A 20,428-nucleotide genomic window follows, 5' to 3' on the forward strand; every position below is an offset into this window, starting at 1 on the left:
CTTAGGGCCCCACTCTCTTGGGCCCCCCCAAAAAATTTAAAAGAAAAAAAACCCTAGATGTACATTTCCAAAATATAAGCTAAAAAAACAAATAAAGTAAAACCTACATACAGCAACAGTGTTATCATTTTAAGTTAGAGCTTAATAATTATTTCACTATTAATATGTGTGTTAAGTGCTGTCAAGTCGCTTCCGACTCATGGCGACCCTATGAATGAAAGTCCTCCAAAAATGTCCTATCTTTGACAGCCTTGCTCAGATCTTGCAAATTGAAGGCTGTGGCTTCCTTTATTGAGTCAATCCATCTCTTGTTGGGTCTTCCTCTTTTTTTGCTGCCTTCAACTTTTCCCAGCATGATTGTCTTTTCCAGTGACTCTTGTCGTCTCATAATGTGACCAAAATACGACAGCCTCAGTTTAGTCATTTTAGCTTCTAGGGTCAGTTCAGGCTTGATTTGATCTATAACCCACTGATTTGTTTTTTTGGCAGTCCACAGAATCCGTAACCCTCTCCTCCAACACCACATTTCAAAGGAATCTATTTTCTTCCTATCAGCTTTCTTCACTATTAATATACTTCTTCTTAATTGTATTTCAATTCAACAATTACTTTGATAAAATACATATTTTGTTATGTGCAAATGGCTTTAGATACCTATTAGGTCCATAAATCACCATATAGCATATATTCAACACAAAAAACAGCGACAATTTGTTGTTGGCAAAGGACAGCTGGACATATAAAGGGCCCCATTACCTTCAATAGCTTAGGGCCTCATCAAACCTAAATCTGGCCCTGCCCAGAAGATGCCCAAGGTGCCCTCCCCTTTATGGTAGTGTTGTGCCTAGAAAAATGTCACCCCGGGTAGATCTGATCAAGGATAACGCATTGGAGATCAGGAATTACTTTTACAGCTTTTTACTATTTAAAGGTACCAGTTTAAATATACAAGCTGGGGTCAGATCTCTCCAGCCGAGACCAAAAGACAGTCACACTGCAGAAAGAATCACCTTTTCATTTTGAATTGATCAAGCTTTATAGACTTCTAACAATAAGGATACATTTTCCTTTTTCCCATGGCATCATTCTTGGCTATTAAAGTGGGTTACCGCACTTTGTATTCCCAGCGATGTATTAAGAGTTTGAAAACGTTATAAAAAACATCGCTTTAAAAGAGTTTTTGGATACTACGGCTTATAAATGGTTCAAGACGTCTTCACAGCTAAAGGGGCCAAACAAAGTGCAAACAGTATTTTTTATAACGTTTTCAAACCCTTAATACATCGCTGGGAATATATAGAAAGTGTGAACAGTATTTTTTATAACGTTTTCAAACTCTTAATACATTGCTGGGAATACAAGTGCGGTAACCCTCAAAATCAACAAGTCAGCAACTTTGGCAGCGAACGATTCTCTAATTGTTCATGCGTTAGGTCCGAACAGACAGTTCCCTTTCAGGGAACAGCGAAGGTCCCTTTAACGCGATAACAAGCTGAATGCCAGCAACTGTTACTTGCTGCAGTTAGAGGAATGTGTGCGTGCTTTTATGCAGACTGAATGAATAGAAAGCAAGAGGAAAAGAGAGGAAGGGGGCGGTTCTTGACACGCATTTATCTACATGGGTGTCATGTCTAAAAAGGAGGATTCCTGCACCTGTTTATGTACACAGGGGCAGTTTATAGTGCCACAGGTAAAATACCTTTATTGTGGGCACTTCAGTAGTGCCATAAAGCAGTGGATCTCGGTGTGTGTGTGCTTTTCCCCCTGGTGTCATCCTGATGTCTGCGGACATCTCTCAATGTGTGAGCATCTGCTTTTCATGCAGAAGGCCCCGCTTTCAGTCCCTGACGTCTCCAGCGAAAAGGATCAGGTAGTAGAGGAGGGGAGGTCAGAAGCGGAGTTTGCTGGGAGACTGAAATATCCTCACACTGGTTTTCAAACATTGAGAGTTTAAACCGCAGATCACATGAAGCTGCCTTATACCGAATCAGACCCTCGGTCCATCCAAGTCAGTATTGTCTACTCAGACCAGCAGCGGCTCTCCAGGGTGTCAGGCGGAGGTCTTTCACATCCCCTACTTGCCTAGTCCCTTTAACTGGAGATGCCAGGGATTGAACCTGGGACCTTCTGCATGCCAAGCAGATGCTCTCCCGCTGAGCCATGGCCCCTCCCTCTCCTCCAATGTGATCTGGCCTTCATGCATCAGCAGTGTCATTCTGCTCTTTACACGGGACAAACAAAGCAGCCAGACTCTGCGTAAAAGAATAAATGGACAGAAGTCTGAGATTAAAAATGGCAACCTTTAGAAACTTGCGAGAGATGGTTTCGGTCTCCTGGGACATCCTGTTTGTGACCTGAAAGTCACAATTCCTCTTCTATGCAACTGGAAAGGCAGATTCCATCCTGAATGTGCTCAAATGGGATTTGTTGAGATGCTTCAAATTCTCTCCCCCCCTCCCCAGTTTGACCAAAGATTTGGGATTTCTCACTTATCACAAGTGTGACCTACCTAAGCTAAACTTGGGACTCTGACGCGGAAGCCAAGCGGATTGGCAGCCTGTCCAGAATAACCATCAGAAAGTCCTCTGCTACTTAGAAAAGTTTAGTTTATTTTACAGTGCAAAGATATAATACAGATACTTCTTTCACACACTCCGCTCATAGCATCCCACATAGAACTTTAGTTTCACTCCAATATATACACCTGGTGGACGCAGCCACCAATCACAGTAGATACCTAATCATCCTGACATTGCTACTGCATTGCATCAGCCACCTGGCTATAACTGGATCAGGCCAGCTTTCTCTAGCTCCCCAGGGACTTTCCAGGCTGATTGCATCATCATTAGATCTAACTGATCTAACCTGCACCTGTCAAACTAAACTGACAGACTTGTAATCTTACAGCTGTTACGTTGTGAACAGTCTCTGGGGGTCAGGCGGGGGCATCCTGCCAGCAGTGGCAGGCAAGATGGATACGGAAGAGGAACCCCCATGCAGAGTTTTGAGAATTTGGATGGGGAAAACCTGCATTGAGAGAGCGGCAAATCCAAGGCAAAACCTTGCGTGTATAAGTGTACACAGTAAAATCCACCTTCAAAGTGCATCGAAAGTGGATTGAAAGGGCATTATTTGGGCTGTGCGAAAGTGCCCTGTGGAGGCCATTTATGCAGGGTCACTTTTGAAGCTCGTTCAAAGCTCTTTTTAAAAATGAGACTTTAAAAATGCCTATTCACGGCCCCGACACAAAAAGGGGAAATTCCACCCGCCCCCCACTTGCCTGCTCCTTTGTTTGTTTGCATAGCCATTAGCATGTGCATAGCTAACGGCACCGCTGCTGTTTTGCATGGTTCCCTCTGGTTATTCTTTGCAGGGGGATTAAGTGGTCTCTTTTGTAATGCGAAGCAGGTCTGCTCCCGGCTTCCCAGTCGCTTCTGGAATGATGGATCAGCGTGCAAAATTCAAAAAAATCTGCGGGGCAATTCAGGCTGGAACGCACTGCTAATGACCATACAAAAATGGCCCAAGAGTCACTGGAAAAGACAGTCCTGCTAGGAAAAGTGGAGGGCAGCAGGAAAAGAGGAAGACCCAACAAGAGATGGATTGACTCAATAAAGGAAGCCACAGCCTTCAATTTGCAAGATCTGAGCAAGGCTGTCAAAGATAGGGCATTTTGGAGGACTTTCATTCATAGGGTCGCCATGAGTCAGAAGTGACTTGACGCTGGCACTTCACACACACACACACCTGCAAGGCACGGGCCGAACTCTCCTGAGATGTCTCATGGAGACGTTTGCAGGAGGCTGTGTGGAAATCAGGACAATCCAGGAGGATCCGTGACTTGTTATTGAGCCATGGAGGTGGAAATTGACGAAGTGGGTGATTTTACAGTGGATGGTGGAAAAGTCCATATACAGACCCTCAAGACCTGTGGGGCTCCATGTTTTGTGCCACGGTGGTGCACTAAAGCGCTGGATCTCTGTGGGTTTTTTCCTGGTGCCATCCTGATCCCTGGGGTCACCTCTCAACGTGTGAGCATCTGTTATTCATGCCGAAGGCCCCGGTTTCCACCCCTGACGTCTCCAGCGAAAAGGAGCAGGTGGTAGAGGAGGGGAGGTCAGAAGTGGAGTTTCCCGGGAGACTGTTAGATATCCTCACGCTGGTTTTCAAATATCGAGATTTTAAACCGCAGACATTCTCCAATGTGATCTATGCCTTCAGACACCAGCAGTGGGATTCTGCTCTTTAACACGGGACAAACAAACCAGCCAGTCTCTGCATAAAAGGATAAATGGCCCAAGCCTGAGATTCATAACGGCAACATTTAGAAACTTGCGAGAGATGGTTTCAGTCTCCTGGGACATCCGGTTTGTGACCCGAAAGTCACAATTCCTTTTCAGTGCAGCTGGAAAGGAAGATTCCATCCTGAATAGGGATTTGCTGAGATGCTTCCAATTCTCCCCCCCTCCCCAGTGTGACCAAAGGCTTGGGATTTCTCACTTATCACAAGTGTGAACTACCTGAGCTAAACCTGGGACTCCTAACCCATTATCTTGTGAACAGTCTCTGGGTGCCAGGCAGGGGCATCCTGACAGCAGAGACGGGCAAGACGGATACGGAACAGGCATCCCTGTATGTTTAGTTCTGTGTCAGGCTATTTCTTCTCTTGTGGCAGGTGCCAAAGACCAGAGCCAGGGAGGGGTCACCACCACTGCCCCCCACCCTCCCCTGGGGCCTGGCCTGTCACCAGGTGGAGGAAACAAGATGGGTTCTTGGGGGGGGGGAGGAATATCTGGTACTGAGAGGTGCGTGGTTATCTCCGTTCTTGATCGCCCTGACGGGTAAAGATATCGGTCAGCAGAAGTGCACCGACCCACCAGTTTTACTGATAAAAAACAGCTGACGGAGGCACTGTGAACAACACAACACAAGGCAGGATAAAATTAAACACATGGTAAGATGCCCCTTACTTGTTGTCATTTCTCACGCCTTTAGTTTGATCACAGCTTGTTAGTCATAGTGCCTCAATAAATTCACAGCCCCGGACTTCCTGTAGAGCGTTTGGTCCGAGCGCCATTGTTTCCTGGGGGCTCCCAGGAGACACCAAGAGTCGTTTAGATTTGGAGTGCAAAAAGCACTCCAACTCGGTCCTAAATAGTGGATCGGGAAGCAGGAAATTCCCCTGCAGACTTCAAGAGCGGTTTGGACTCCCATATTCTCTGAGAGAGCTTTTATTAAGCCTCTCGTAGATTTGGAAGTTGTCCCCGCCGGCACATAGGGGCTACCATTGCCACGGACGACTCTTTGGATTATAGGCTTTGACCTCCTCTATACATTAACATCAAATAATCTATGAAAAGAACAAGAAGCCTCACCTTTGGAAGTCAGAGTGAGTAAAAAGACACTTTTTGCCTTTATCTTGATTGAGAAGACCTGAATGACGATAAAAACACCTACGAAAACCGGCGACTCCCTGCCCAGCGTAACGAGACTTTTAAAATAAACAAATGCCATTAAATGAACTGACTAAGACCTTATCAACTTGATCAGTGAGTAGACGCAATAAAAAGGACTTTTGAATGACTTTACAACTACCAATTAAATGCTTTGAGGGGAGGGAGGGAGACGAAAACCTCCCTCCCCCACTTCCGGCTCTCTTTGATTCAATGTCCAGCCACGTCGCCTCTTAAGACCGGAAGATAACAAGAAGGGCTTTGTTACCATCGAAAAGACAGGGCAGATTGGAAGACTTGAAGTGAATCTCCCCGGTGTAACCATCAAATCGTTCCTACCACCTAACCACCGAGAGGAGACGACGCAGGGTCTATGATACTGCAGTTTCCTGTCTACTTTCTTTTCTTTATCTGTGCTGCTTTGAAGCATAATTGAGGATATCTTGAAAATTACAAAGCCTGTTTATATATAAGAATACAAGCAGATATGTCAAACAAGAGGATGGAAGAGATGTTACTCAAACAAATGGACATGTTTGCAGTGCAACAAGATTTAGTCTTTGAAAAACAACAAGTGCTCTTACATCAAGTATTTCAACTAGCTGAGGTGATGAATATCCTATTTAAATCAATTAATGGAAAACTGGACACAATTATTGAGGAGATCCACGATATGAAGACCCAAGATATGACAACAATTATGTCAATGGAAAAAAAAGATTCTACTAAGGAGATGACGATTGAATGCTATGTGGAAATGGTGATAAAATCTGGAAAAAATGACAATGAATTAGAACAATTTATTTTTAAAGAGGTAGCTGCAAGTGACCAGCTGGCAATGAGAGAGAGCAACATGAGAGAATTCAATACCTCTACAATCTACTTGTCTGAGTTACTGCTGACAGGAGGAACATTATTATCCCAAGAAAACACTTCCTGGCAGCCAGCGATGGAGGGAGACATGACGAAGGATTTTACCAAGAAGCTGCTGGAAATTTTAACAAGAAGCCAATGGATACAATCACTGGGATCTTCTTTTACATTTTCAGAGGCCAGAATTGCAGCTACTATACTGAAAAACGGGGGGTGGGGATTGTGAAATAAAGAAGGACTGGCAGATCCCCTCCCAAAACAAGATAATGGCTAAAATGATGCTTATTTTTGGGGTGTAAGGGAGGCACGGTGGATTTACTTTGATGAATTTCTAATGGGAAAATTTGTTTATGTATTGATCTAATCCCTTTATTATAGAATAATAGAATGTTATATAGAGACAATGATGATAATATTATAACTAGGTAGGACTTGAAATTGCTTATAGAAGTAGTATAGATAGCTTAAAGCAAGTCTGTATGAGAGAAAATAAGGATTAGAAATTAATTTGAAATGCAAAAGTGTTAACCAGTAGAATTAGTGACTGAAGAAGATGCGGGGAAGTCACATATAGCAGATAGCATTGAATATTATAGATAACATATTCTCAGTAATAGCAATGAACTTTTTTTTGTTACAAGCAGTTACAACTGAATACATTGTTGAGATATGTTTATTTTTGTTGAATTGTAGAAAATAATAAAAATAATTAAAAAAAAAATTCACAGCCCCCACCCCTCTATTCGCTCAGGTGAATGAAAACCCCATGGCTGTCCCGAGTCTTTGGTGACACCACTCCTTTCCTTCCCTTCCCAGGGTAAACTGGTATTGTTGGAGAATTATGATTGCCAGGTTTGACAGAGCTAGAGCCTCACCCAAACAGACGCAGAGAGAGATCCTCTTAGAAAAATTAGATTTTTATGTATCGATACAGGGAGAAGTCAGTTTCCTGAGTTCTCAAATCATTTTAGCTCTTGTAAGACTTATATAGACAGTTAAAGGTTACATGTCATTTTCACAAAAATCCTGACGACGTGTGACACGTGCCATTTTGGCAAAAGTCATTTCTGTGTCTGTAAAAATCAATATTTTTCTAATGTTTAAACAGAAAACTATTTACCTTTCATGTATTTACTCAAGAGGTTTAGGGTACAGAGTACACTAACCCCTGTCATGATTATCTATTGAAGCAAACTTGTGTTTTCTTTAGAAGTGTATTTTTGATGCTAAGCTGTATGTGTGCCAATAGCTAATGGCAACTAATATCTGATTTTTGGAGCAAGACAGCGAAACATTTTTTTTTTTTGCTTGTGTGTGTGTGTGTGTGTTAAATGCCATCAAGTTGCTTCTGACTCATGGCGACCCTATGTATCAATGTCCTCCAAAATGTCCTCTCTTTTACAGCCTTGCTCAGATCTTGCAAACTGAGGGCTGTGGCTTCTTTTATTGAGTCAATCCAACTCTTGTTCCTCTTTTCCTGCTGCCCTCAACTTTTCCTGGCATGATTGTTTTTTCCAGTGACTCTGTCTTCTCATAATGTGACCAAAATACAATAGCCTCAGTTTAGTCATTTTAGCTTCTAGGGTCAGATCAGGCTTGACTTGATCTATAACCCACTGATTTGTTTTTTTGGCAGTCCAGGGTATCCGTAACACTCTCCTCCAACACCACATTTCAAAGGAGTCTACTTTCTACCAGCTTTCTTCATCATCCAGCTTTCCCACCCATACCTAGTAATAGAGAATAGGGTGGCATGAATTAACTTAATCCTGGTGGCCAGTGACACATCCTTGTACTTGTTTTAAATTCCTTAATTTTCTCCCAACAGTGTCACCAGCTGCCACCAGCAACTCAGAGTATACTTCTTGCTAACTAGGGTGGCACACTGAGCAATCTACCTGCCCTGCCAGGTACAGACTCCACCTAGTTGCAGCACCTGTCCACTTTCAACCACGAGCTCAGAAGGGGGCAACCCCTCCCAACGGCACCATTTCGAGCTTTCGTGCTCCAGGGATGGTGGGCTTTCCCCCGCCCCGCCTCTCCCCATTACTACAATTAAGGTGGCAAGACCCAATAGGAGGGGCTCCAGAGATCAGGATCTAACCATCCAAAGTATAAGGACGTCTAAAAAACGAATAAAACGAGTACCCATGGTCTGTCCAAGCATTCCGGCCGAGCAAGGGAACAAAGAAAAGGTGAAAAAAGGACATCCCCTTTTTCCAGTTGACACTTATCTGTGGCAGTTTAAAGTCCAGCGTTATCTTAGTTCTCATGTTTGGGACTTCTGCATGGACAAAGTGGAGTCCCTAGGTAAATGTTTCGTCCTTCATGGCTTGTGCTTCCTTGGTCAGAAGGTGGAAACTAAAAGGAATTTCTTCCTCGTGTGCTGGGAATTTGTAATCTGCTCTAGGGAGTCGATCCTCCCTTGGGGTCATATGGATCTCTGCATTATAAAGAACTGGGGTGTCCCCATCAGGGCTGGACGGTGCTACTTTTCACACACGTATGACATACTGCCATGTCTGGCCAGAAGGCAGCCAGAAACGAAAGGTAAACAGACACCAGATTCTCTGTGCCAGAGAGAGTTTCTCTGGCACAGAGAAACAAACACAGGGAAGTGTTGGAAGCATCATGAAAAGAATGAAATGCTTCTGTGCCAGAGAAGATTCGGTTTCCCAAAACGCAGGTCTCATCCAGGCATCTTTCCTGATGCTGTTTTCTGCCTACAAAAGAGGACGGCTTTCAGAGTTGGGACTTTCAAGAAGAAACCACATCACAGCCTTTCTGGAAAGAAATAAGCACCCTCCCCCAGGAGCGAATACCTTTATGTTTACAGACTTTCAGTGCTAAGACCTGGGTCTCCGGGCAAGGATATGGTATTCAGAGCAAATGCAAGCAACTGTGAAAACCCACTTGGCTGAAGCCCAAAGACGGGTGTCCTGATTTGGAGGCAAACTATCTCCAACTCTACTGGGCACGGGTGAGAGGAGCCCCGGATTCTGAGCTAGAAGAAGAAGAGTTGGTTTTTATATGCCGACTTTCTCTACCACTTAAGGGAGACTCAAACTGGCTTACAACCACCTTCCCTCCCCTCCCCTCAACAGACACCCTGTGAGGTAGGTGGGGCTGAGAGAGCTATGACTAGCCCCAGGTCATCCAGCTGGCTTCATGTGCAGGAGTGGGGAAACCAACCCGGTTCACCAGATTAGCCTCCACCGCTCATGTGGAGGAGTGGGGAATCAAACCCGGTTCTCCAGATCAGAGTCCACTGCTCCAAACCACCGCTCTTAACCACTACACCACGCTGGCTCTCGTGGAGGGATACACAATCATCGACTCATAGAGCTGGAAGGGGCCAGCCAGTCCAACCCCCTGATCAACATAGGATGAGAACAGCCATCCCTGCACCGAAGGCCAGTGTCAAGGCCTTTCTTGCCTTATGGTTGGGGCCAACCCCCAGCCTCCCCCACCCTCCCCCACCCTCACCTGGGCCCAGCCTGTCACCACCATGAGGAACTGGCTGAAAAAAACAAGGAGGATTGGCAGGCTTAGGGGGTTCCTACCTCTGGGCCGCTAAGCCATACTCCGGAGCACATCGAGGACAGGCAGCTCATCCGGCTTCTTGATCACCCTGGGGTTGGGGGGTAAGGGGTAGTTGTGGGATGGAAGACACAGAGAGTCACAGGAGTTAACAGATAGGAATCAAACACTCTGGGTACATAAATAACCCATTACAAACACATTGTAAAACTGAGTGCATGTTACATGAATACATGATGAGATGACTATGTGCAGACTGCTGTAAAACTGGCAAGGGGGTCCTCCCCAAAGCAGACCCCAGCCCACGAGGAGAGAGGTCCCTCGTCTACAAAGCCTTCCTGGAGTCGCCACGACACCCTTTCCCGGACAACCAAGGTCAGTGTCCAGCACGAACATCCTTGAAGTGCCTGGCATGGGGTGAAAGGGAAGAGAGGAACCAGCTGGGGACAAGGCAGAGACCGTCTGTGGCTTTTCCCAACTCAATGGAGCTCTTCCCCCCTCCCCTTTGGGGCTGAGCCCCCAACCCTCAATAGAGCAGGCCCTGCTGCACACTGCCGTCTCTTGGACTGCGATGCCAAAAGCGTACTGCTCTGCTTTTTGCCTCTGCAGGGTGCTGCCCACAGCTTCTTGGGAGGGGTGGGGAGGAGAAGGCATGGGGCAGAGAAAGAAAGCCTCGAAGATGATCCTGGGCGAGCCCCTCGATCCTCTGAACAGTATACAGGGGACCACTTCAAAGGGGCCGAGGAATAAGGGGGCTGAATGTGGCCATGGAGGAACTCCTTGTTCTGAGGGGAGGGGAATAGGAGGAAGGAAGGTCCTTGTCAACAAAAAAGAGCAAAACAGGAGACCCCACAAGGCACTGCCACTCTGGGTTGGAGACTCACCAGCGAAAGGAGCCTGGTTCCTCTCACTCTCTTTGCTCTGCTGGAAGCTGACCGGGCCGCACCTGAAATTCTCGTGGACCAAGTGGCTGCTCACCACAGAGTCGGACGTCTTGAGGCTGCTGTGGTTCCCCCGTGATGCTGTGAAGGGAACAGAAGAGGCTCCAGATAAATCCTTTGAGGGCACAGGAGACTCGCTAGCCCACTTGAGAGCTTCCAGAGAGGCTTCCAGAGAGCTTCCCAGCAGACAGCCTCCACATTTATAGGGGGAGCAGAGAAAAGATGCACAGGATCCACACAGCAAGGGCAACCTCTCCCTCTAGCTGTGATGGAGCTACTCAGCCTGGGAGGCAAGGACTGGAGGGAGAGCATCAGTGGAAGGCAGGAAAGGATTCACCCCCGGCCTTGTGCTGGGTGGTCTCTCAGCTGCCTTTAGAGCCTGCCCCCCCTTTCCCTCTGTTCTGGCTGCTTGTGTTTCACCTCACAACATGCACAAACTCTACACACACACACCTTTCCCTGGTCCTCCCAATCCCTCACCTCAGAACTGTCAAAGATGAGTTAGTAGCAGGGAATCCAGTCTTCGCTGAAGCTCTCGTTCTCCTGAATGTCTGGCCAGAGGGGGAGTGGAGTACTAAAGAATCTACACTTCCAGTTCCTTTATGCCTTATCAAATATGCTGTCATGCGTGAGTTTGAAAGGTTGCTATCATGATTCTGACATGATGAGGGCCCACTACGAATCCAGTAATCTATTGTGTTAGTATCATTAATGTTCCATAGCCCCGGACCTGTGTCTTGGATTGCAAACTCCTTTACTGTTACAGATTTGGGTATTTCCTCTTGTAAAATGTCACCACCAGCAGCAACAGGCAATGATGGTATGTCTGCTGAAACTGGATGATTGGTAGCAGGAATGGATGTAGATGTGGATGCTATATCTGAAGGAATGGTATGAGTGGCTGTTGTTGCACCTGAGTTGAGCCGCGATGTTAATTTTGGAAGTTTTCCTATTTTCTCCTTCTCCTCTGCAGCTCTCTTCCTCTTCTGTGCTCCACTCAAAACATTACGTTTCATTTCTGCTGAAAGGGTTATTCATCTGGAAATATATATCTTAAATATTTAGTATTTAGTCCCACACCAGTCCGATGTAGGGTTATATTATATAAGTGTGCTTGCAACAAGACCTAAATATTTAAACATTCTGCTGCCATAATGAACGTGTCATTCCTTTAATTGTACGAACAGTCTTTATTCTTAATACAAACTCTCTACTGTGTGCTGATTCACAAAAGTGCTGGACAAGACCTAGATCTAGCTTACTGGCATAGCTAGGGTGTCTGGCACTGATCTAGCCTCATCTATGTATAGGTCTACCAGACTACATTCAACAGTTTTCTCAACTTGCACAATTAAAAAGCTTATCCATTCATATATTCACAAACTATCAATACCTGGTTATTAGTACTGCACCATAAATTCATAATCTTAAATAACCACTACATGATTACCATACAAGTGTTCAATGTTGTGATTGAATCTCAGGTTCAATCACTAATAATTTATGCATAGCCCTATACCTGGGTTCATATACAATGTATAAATATATCCAATAATCATGTCATTGCTATTAATAGTACTACAGTAGGTCTAACGTTACTAATGTTAACTGAGTTTAAGTGACATAACATATACGCTAAATTACGTTATACAGCACGAGATCCATACACATAGGCCTACATGCAAGTGAGGTGGCACTGTGGCAGAGGTGACTGCAATATTAACCCAGGGATACTAAATCAGAGACAAATCACAATGTCCATTTGTAACACAATAACATTGCAGCAAATATTATTTTATAGTTTAGTATAGTCTAGACTACTGTGTAGTAGTATTTATTTATGGCAAGTCACTTAACATACACAGATTAGCATAGGGCCCCTATGCTTGTGGGGCCCCCGGGCAAGTGCCCATTGGGCCCATGCATTAAGATGGCCCCCAGCTGCCCGGTTCCCATGCGCCATTCTCTTCCTCACCTGTAAGCTGCCGGAGGGGGGCAGCATCCATGCTGGGTGGGTCAACGCAGGCCCTGCTGAACCATGCCTTGGGTTGTCTCGCATCTGCAGCCAGTCAGGGGCTCCGTCGGTTCTGCAACAGCTGGCCCAAAGCCTTCTGGGACAGTGACAGGAACGAAGGGCCACGGGGGGTGGGGCAAAGCTGGCCCCCAGGTGAGATTGCGAAGCAGCAGCAGACGGGAACATTAACCGTCAAGGTGAGCTGGGACGGTGCTTGAGGGGTCATTCCCCCTCATGCACTCACAGCCCAGCCACAGATTGGCAAAACCTGTGCCAATCTGAGCTCTGTGCCACCTGGAAGGGCACCCTCCAATTCTGACTTGGCCCCCCAGAAACTTGTCACTCTTTGGAGATACTGGGAGAAATTTCTTTAAGGAAGGAAGAGCTGGGGGGGGGGCACGAAACCAACTCTAAACTGATCACCCTGGAATTGACTACTGATCGCCCCCCTACTCGACCCCCCCCCCCGAAAACTTCTCCATTCCATCTCAGCTTTCAGTTGCAAGCCCCAGAGTGCAACAGAAGCTTTTCCCGTGGGAAGGGTCAGAATGGGTTTTGAGTGGAACAGTTTTCACAAAGGAAGAAACCACCTTCAGCAGCTCCAGGGGACCCTGAGCCGAGCTGTGGCTCTGTTTACTTCGCTGCTCTCTGCTTGGAGCAGCTGCTGAACAGCTTCGCAGCTGCGCATTAATTCTGCTGCTTCCGTTTCATTTCCTTCTCCCTTTCAAGGCGCTTTTGCATCTGTGAGGAAGGTGAAGCTGATGCTGCTCCACACAGTTAAATGACATGGAGGGAGGAAAACAACTCCCATCAGGCTGGGTGAACGTGTGCATGTGCAAAGGATGAGTGAAATACTGCCGATTTCACTGTGTTTTTGAATATGCAAAAACGTACCTGGCAGATAGTCCTGAGATGCTCGTGAATGGCCGAACTGCTTGGCAATCCATCAGCTCCCTGCTCCAATGACCAAGCAGATCACGAGCTGAACTAGGGAGCGTCAGAGCCTCCCTACTTAGGGGTGACCAGCCCAGCAGACTGGAACCACCGCTTCAAGCCGTGGAGCATGGGTGAAGAGTGGGCACATGGAACGCCTGTCGCAAACCAGAGAAAACTGGCCATGCTTCCCTTGCGGATCTGGATTTGCCCAGTGTGCTGCTCTGAAAACAAGTGGGTCAAACTGGCTGAGTCGAAAGAAGAACTCATTGAGAAGCCACCGAAAAGCAACTCACGGGTGGGGCGGAGAAAGGGGCACCAGCTGGGGAGCTTCAGTTTCATTTCTGTCCCCCTTTCAAGCCCCCTTTGCATCTGTACAGAAGGTGAAACTGAGGCTCCTGCATATGATTAAATGACATGGAGGACTACAATTCCCATAAGGCTGAGCGAAAAGGCGCATGCGTGAAATACCCTTGACGATAACACAGGATGAAACGAACACCAAATGGTAAGCCGTTAAAAAATACACTATTCACCATTACTGTCTGACAGATGTTTTCTGTATACTTATAATATTGGCTGCTATACAGTGAGCAGTGACGACAGATCTACATGAGAGGAGGGAACCAGGACTCCCATTCGGATGTGTGAGAACATGCCTAGGTGAAATACCGCTGACCACATTGTCAGAATATGCAAAAATCTTACCCAAAGAAAAGGTGCCAGCAGCCCATGAACAGCAAAACACTTTGGTGGAGACTCTGCTCAAAACCAGGGAGCAAAAGAGAACTGAACACCCCCACTCTTACCACAGGAGGGGTCCTCCATGTCGAAGACGCAGGGCGGGTTGTCGAGAGGAGGCCCCCCCTTTTTCCAATGGATGGGCCTCGTCCACTTGATCCGCTGTTCCGATCCCAGGTACTGACCCACCACCTGTGGGAAGAAGAGGTTGGATTCAGATCACAGATCCGGGGTGCCCCTTCCTCCACATGTGTTGCAACTCGCCAGAATCCTAGACAAACGGAAAGACTCGGAGGCCCAGGTGTTACATCTCCCAGGTCCCCCAATCCCACTCAGGGCTCTCCGGGGCATCTTCGGTGCACCCAAACTGATGCAGAAACCAAATGGTCTGCTTGGGGGCCCCTCCCCACTTACTATGGCCAGTACTTTGCCCCCCACACACCTGGTATTCTCCACTCTCCACATCCGCCATGCTCCACAGGTCGAAATCAATCCCTCGGTCATTTTCACTGTCAATGCTCACTGTCCCAGTGACGCCTGGATGGGCAGGAGAGGCACATTGTTTCCACGACACCCCGGGCACCAGTGGACACCCATGAACCATGGCTGAGATTCCCTGGCTGAACAGGCTCTGGGGCATTTCTTCTATGAAGCCAGCCCCCCTCCCGCCTCCCCCCTCTCCCACTTTTTCCTGGCGTGTCTTAGCCCACTTGCTGCCTCCCACCAGCCCCCCTCCCCAATTTCCTTGCAGTAGCTAACTCAACCTCCCCATTTTCCACCCTCTCTCCATCCCATACCCTGGATTTTCAGGCCCCTCATCTTTTCCAGGATGCGGCGGGTATCCCGCTTGTTTCCACCATCACGCAGCGTCTCGTTCAGGGCCCTGAGATAAAGCAGCAGCCCGTCGTGGAAGCAGGCGGCCATCATGCGCTCCTTCTGGGGTGGGACAGCGAGAAGGAGAGAAGCATTAAGGGAGTATCCTGTCCCCCCACCCATCTCCCCTGTCCTGGGGGCATCCACGACCTTGGGCTGGGAAGTCCCAACCAGGGGGACCCTCTAGACACAGCTGTGGTGGTGAAGCCACGAGAAGTGCCACGTGGTGGCCCCCGATGAACTCAGGGGCATGATGAGAGTCATTCCACGGGCAAGACAGCTGGAAGGGAAAGGAGCAAGTGAAGGGCGGGCTCCCCTGGAACGAGAGCTCTGGCAAGCTCAAGCCATCACTAGTCCTACAAGAAGGAAACATGGTGGGGATCCAAGAAGCCTGTTTGGGTGAAGAGAGAACGCCATAATGAATGAAGGAAGAAAAAGGAAGTGTTCAAGAAATTGAGGGAAGGAAGGACATCTAAAGAAGAGTATCTGCAGGTTGCCAGGCACTGTAGGTCAGCCATCAGAGAGGCCAAAGCTCACAGTGAGCCGAGGCTGTCCAGGAAGGCTCACTACAACAAGAAAAGCTTCTCCAGGTATGTGAGGAGCAAATGCAGTGTAAAAGAGGCAATAGGCCTCTTGTTGGGTGAAGATGGAGACACTCTGATAGTCAATGTCCATTTTGCCTCAGTGTTTTCCGTGAAGAAGAGAACAGGCTCGTCTACAGATGGCAGTAAGCAAGGCACAGCATTCAAACTGCCAGTGTGCATGGACAGAAAGGTTGTTGAGAAGCACATGGCTGCATTGGATGAATACAACCCCCCCCCAGCCCAATTTTATGCACCCAAGAGTCCTCAAAGAACTTTGTAGAGAGCATGCATCATCTTCCAAGCCTCTTGATTAACAGGAGATATGCCACAAGACTGGAAGAGGGCAAATGTTCCCCCAATTTTCAAAAAAGGAAGGAGGGATGACCCTGGGAACTACAGGCTAGTGAGTCTGACCTCTGTCCTAGGGACAGAGGAACTTGAGCCTCCGGAACCATTCCAAGCCAGGGGACAGCGGGTGGAGGAGCGAAAGGAGCACCACCTACCAGCGCGGCTTCTTCATCTTGGCACCGGCGCGTTCAATTTTTCCAAACCGGAATTTTAAAACTTGGGACAGCACAGGGTTAAATGGAAGCAAACTAAGCCATACGTTTAAAGCCTATGCTTCTATGATGGGTTTGCTCGAACATCTGGGAGCCAGAGGGCTCCTTAGTGGGTCCAAATGAGAATTTTAAATTGTGGAACTCCCTGCCCCAGGATGTGGTGATGGCTGCCAACTTGGAAGGCTTGAAGAGGGGAGTGGACATGTTCATGGAGGAGAGGGGTATTCATAGCTACTAGTTAAAATGGATACTGGTCATGATGCATGCCTATTCTCTCCAGTCTCAGAGGAGCATGCTGAGTATGTTTGGTGCTGTGGAGCACAGGCAGGATGGTGCTGCTGCAGTCGTCTTGCTTGTGGGCTTCCTGGAGGCACCTTGTTGGCCACTGGGTGAACAGACGGCTGGACTTGATGGGCCTGGGTCTGATCCAGCAGGGCTTTTCTTATGTTCTTGTGTTCTTCATTTTCTCCTTGGCTGGGGCAGGGGTCAGATGTTGGGAATCAGGGGGTGTCTCTTTTTCCATGGCGGTCTGGCAAACACGAAGCCTCAGGCAAGCTCAGATCTGGCACCCCCCCCCCCCCGAGAAAGGAGGCCTGGGATTCACCCTCCTTCACTTATTTTTATATGGGGGAAAGTCCTGGACTACAACGTCTAGTTGGGTGAGGGATAAAGGAAGGAAGGCCAGTCCAGACCTTTGGTGAGAAGAGCGAACCCTGCACCACACAGTGAAGGTAGAATAGTGGGGCAGTGTATGGGGGGAGCGGCAAGGGAACATATGAGCATGGGGGGGCCAGAGGTCAGCCACAAGGCTAAAACACACAGCGCAGCAGGCACAAGGGAAAACACATTCAGGACAATAACCAAGAAAGCCAGATAGGAAACAGCAGGAGAGGTTTCCCAGAACACACAGCCACCAAGGAAGCCACTGCAAACCCCCTGGGCGATCAAGGACTAGGCAAACGTTTTGAGCTTAGGGCTGTTTAGCTTGGAAAGAAGGCGGCTAAGGGGAGACATGATAGAGATCTATAAAATTATGCCTGGTGTGGAGAGAGTGGACAGGGAAAGGCTTTTCTCCCTCTCTCATAATACCAGAACGCGGGGTCACCTGCTGAAGCTGGAGGGTGAGAGATTCAAAAGGAAATATTTCCTCACGCAACACATAGTTAAATTGTGGAACTCCCTGCCCCAGGATGTGGTGATGGCTGCCAACTTGGAAGGCTTTAAGAGGGGAGTGGACATGTTCATGGAGGAGAGGGGTATTCATGGCTACTAGTGAAAATGGATACTAGTCATGATGCAGACCTATTCTCTCCAGGATCAGAGGAGCATGCCTGTTATCTTGAGTGCTGTGGGACACATGTAGGATCATGCTGCTGCAGTTGTCTTGTTTGTGGGCTTCCTGGAGGCACCTGGTTGGCCACTGTGTGAACAGACTGCTGGACTTGATGGGTCTTGGTCTGATCCAGCAGGGCTTTTCTTATGTTCTTATGAGCCGGAGCCACCAAGCCAACCCCAGGGACCCACCTGCAAAACAAGGACATGGGTGCCCCCTCCAACCCCCCAGCAGAGGAATCTCCTGCGTCGTTTCTTTGTGTTGAGAGAAGATTCCCAAGGCCAAAGGTGAGGCATGATTCTGGTGCCAGAATGCCAGCTGATCTCTCTCATCCCGCTTCTGACACAGGGCCTGGCATTCCATCCCATAATAACACAGAGCACAGAAGAAGGTAGGCAAGAAGGCACAGGAGGAAGGCAGGGTGGGGTGTATGGAATTACCCATGAGTCATTGAGCGCCACACCGAAGTCTCTCTGGGTACGGAGGACCCGCTGGCTCTGGAAACGCCAGTATTCAGGGGTTTGGGGCTCATGGGGAGTGATCACCAGCACCGTCTGTAAGAAAAGAAAACGGTCATGGGCCCTCTGGGGGAAGGGTCTCTTTCGAGAGTCCCAGGGCAGGTCTGGCCAGCTCGGAAGACACACCAGAAGTTGTGCCAGGCCGGGGTCCTGTCAGGGCTGGTCTCTTAGGAGGCAGCAAAGACTCTCCCTCTCCGAACGGCAGCCCTCTATGTCCTCCTCCCACCTCCCTTTGGGCCAAGAGAACCTGAGCCACATACTGTTGTATCAACGCACAGAACATAGGCCAGAAGCTCCACTCGGCTTCATCAAGGTGGGACCCTCTCTTTTCCTGCTGGCCTTCTCCAACGCCCCCTCCACAGGCCCATCCAAGGCAGATCCCAAAGAGCCCTATCTGAAGGTCACACACCCCCTCCTTATTGAGGGCGCTGAGGCTCCGTCTGAAGGAGCCCAGAAGCAAACTGCCCCATGTTTCAGGGCAAAGAGCCTGGCCATGGTGAGCTACTTGCAAGGAGAAAGATCTCTGCACAAGCTCAGATGTACAGCTGGACTCATTCTTGCTGCATATCTCCTGAGGGTCCTGGCTCAGCACATTAAGCTGTGACCCTCCCACATGCCCTCAATCTTGCACTGCAACACAACCAGGGAAGGCGACGTTCTTTGGGAAGATTCCAGCCCCCATCCTCAGCTCTCTTGTTTTCCTCCCCTTCTCTTCCTTACCTGGAAGGCCTCTCGGAGGTCTCCCGCATCCTGGCCCTCCTTGCTCTGCCAGGGCTTGGGTGCCTGGTGATGCCCCTCAGCTCCCAGGCTTTCCCCAAAGAGGTCCAGGTGGAAGAAGACGTAGTCACCATTGGTCATGTCCTGAGCCTGCGCCAGGCGCATGATCTGCCACAAGTTCTCCGGCGACCCAAGGATGAAGACCACTGAGGAGACACCACACCGGCCAGAGGAGGATGTGTCAGACTCAAGCAAGGAATGGAGGCCAAGAGGCCGGAGAGGGAGGGGGAACATGCCCCCATCCGCACATGAAGCACAAGGTTTGACTGAAGCAAGATGTGGTGCAGGGATGTCCTTCCTTTGGCTCCTCGTTACATGGGCATTGCAGAGCCATCTCCCTTCTCCAGTCCTGGCAGCCCGGTGCCCATCAGTATGTCCCCACCCCCACCCGTCAATGAAAAAGAACATTTCCCCAGACTGCACTTTAAAACTCATGGACCGAGCAGTTCATGGTGCTACCACGGAGAGCTCCTTGCGACTTTTATATGGACTCCACTGAAATTCATTGCAAAGTCACACATCTCAATGCCCACAGACTTAACCTGAGAAAACAAAGATCCAGTGCTTCGTGGCGCCACCATGGGGCCAAAAAACATCGACCAAAGGCACAAATCCTCATGGCTCTTCATGATTTTTACACTGAGCCCCACAAGATACACAGGAAAATTACAGCTCACACGGATGGCCACAAATTGCACAATAAAAACATGAATTGGATTCTTTGGCCAGGGCCTCGGTGCAAAAAACATGGATTCCAGTTGTTACAGGCTCAGAAACCAGAGAGTGTGTATTTCCTTCTTTACCTGCTCATTGACTGAATTATTAACTGCACACTGTCTGAATTATTAAATGCAAAAGTGGAGTTGAAAGCTTTGGGAAACCTCCCGGAATTATATACAGGGCAATATGATGCCTGGAAAAGCTGCTCTTATCTGCAAGGACACTTCTGGGAAGACTGCCAGAGGTTCTGTACTCAGTCAAAGTGGCAGGACGCCACTGTTATAGAGGGGGAAAATGTATATTTTTGGTCAGACTCAAGCCTCCTGATACAAAATAGCGATACTGAGAGTTATAATTGACTGTGTAAATAACTTTATAATGTTATAATTAAACTTCAGTCTCAGAGATGAGATACACTCAACATTAATGTCTTTATGGCCTGAGCTGTCAAATCTTCTCAAGAAGCTTTTGCTTTGTGATTTTGTGATTTGTGCCCTGCTATGCAATACTTTATGTTCATTTAGAACAGTGGTTCCCAACCTTTTTTTGACCAGGGATCACTAGGACT

The sequence above is a fragment of the Euleptes europaea genome, chromosome 4 (assembly GCF_029931775.1).
Source record: "Euleptes europaea isolate rEulEur1 chromosome 4, rEulEur1.hap1, whole genome shotgun sequence".
In the NCBI taxonomy this organism is placed as follows: Eukaryota; Metazoa; Chordata; class Lepidosauria; order Squamata; family Sphaerodactylidae; genus Euleptes; species Euleptes europaea.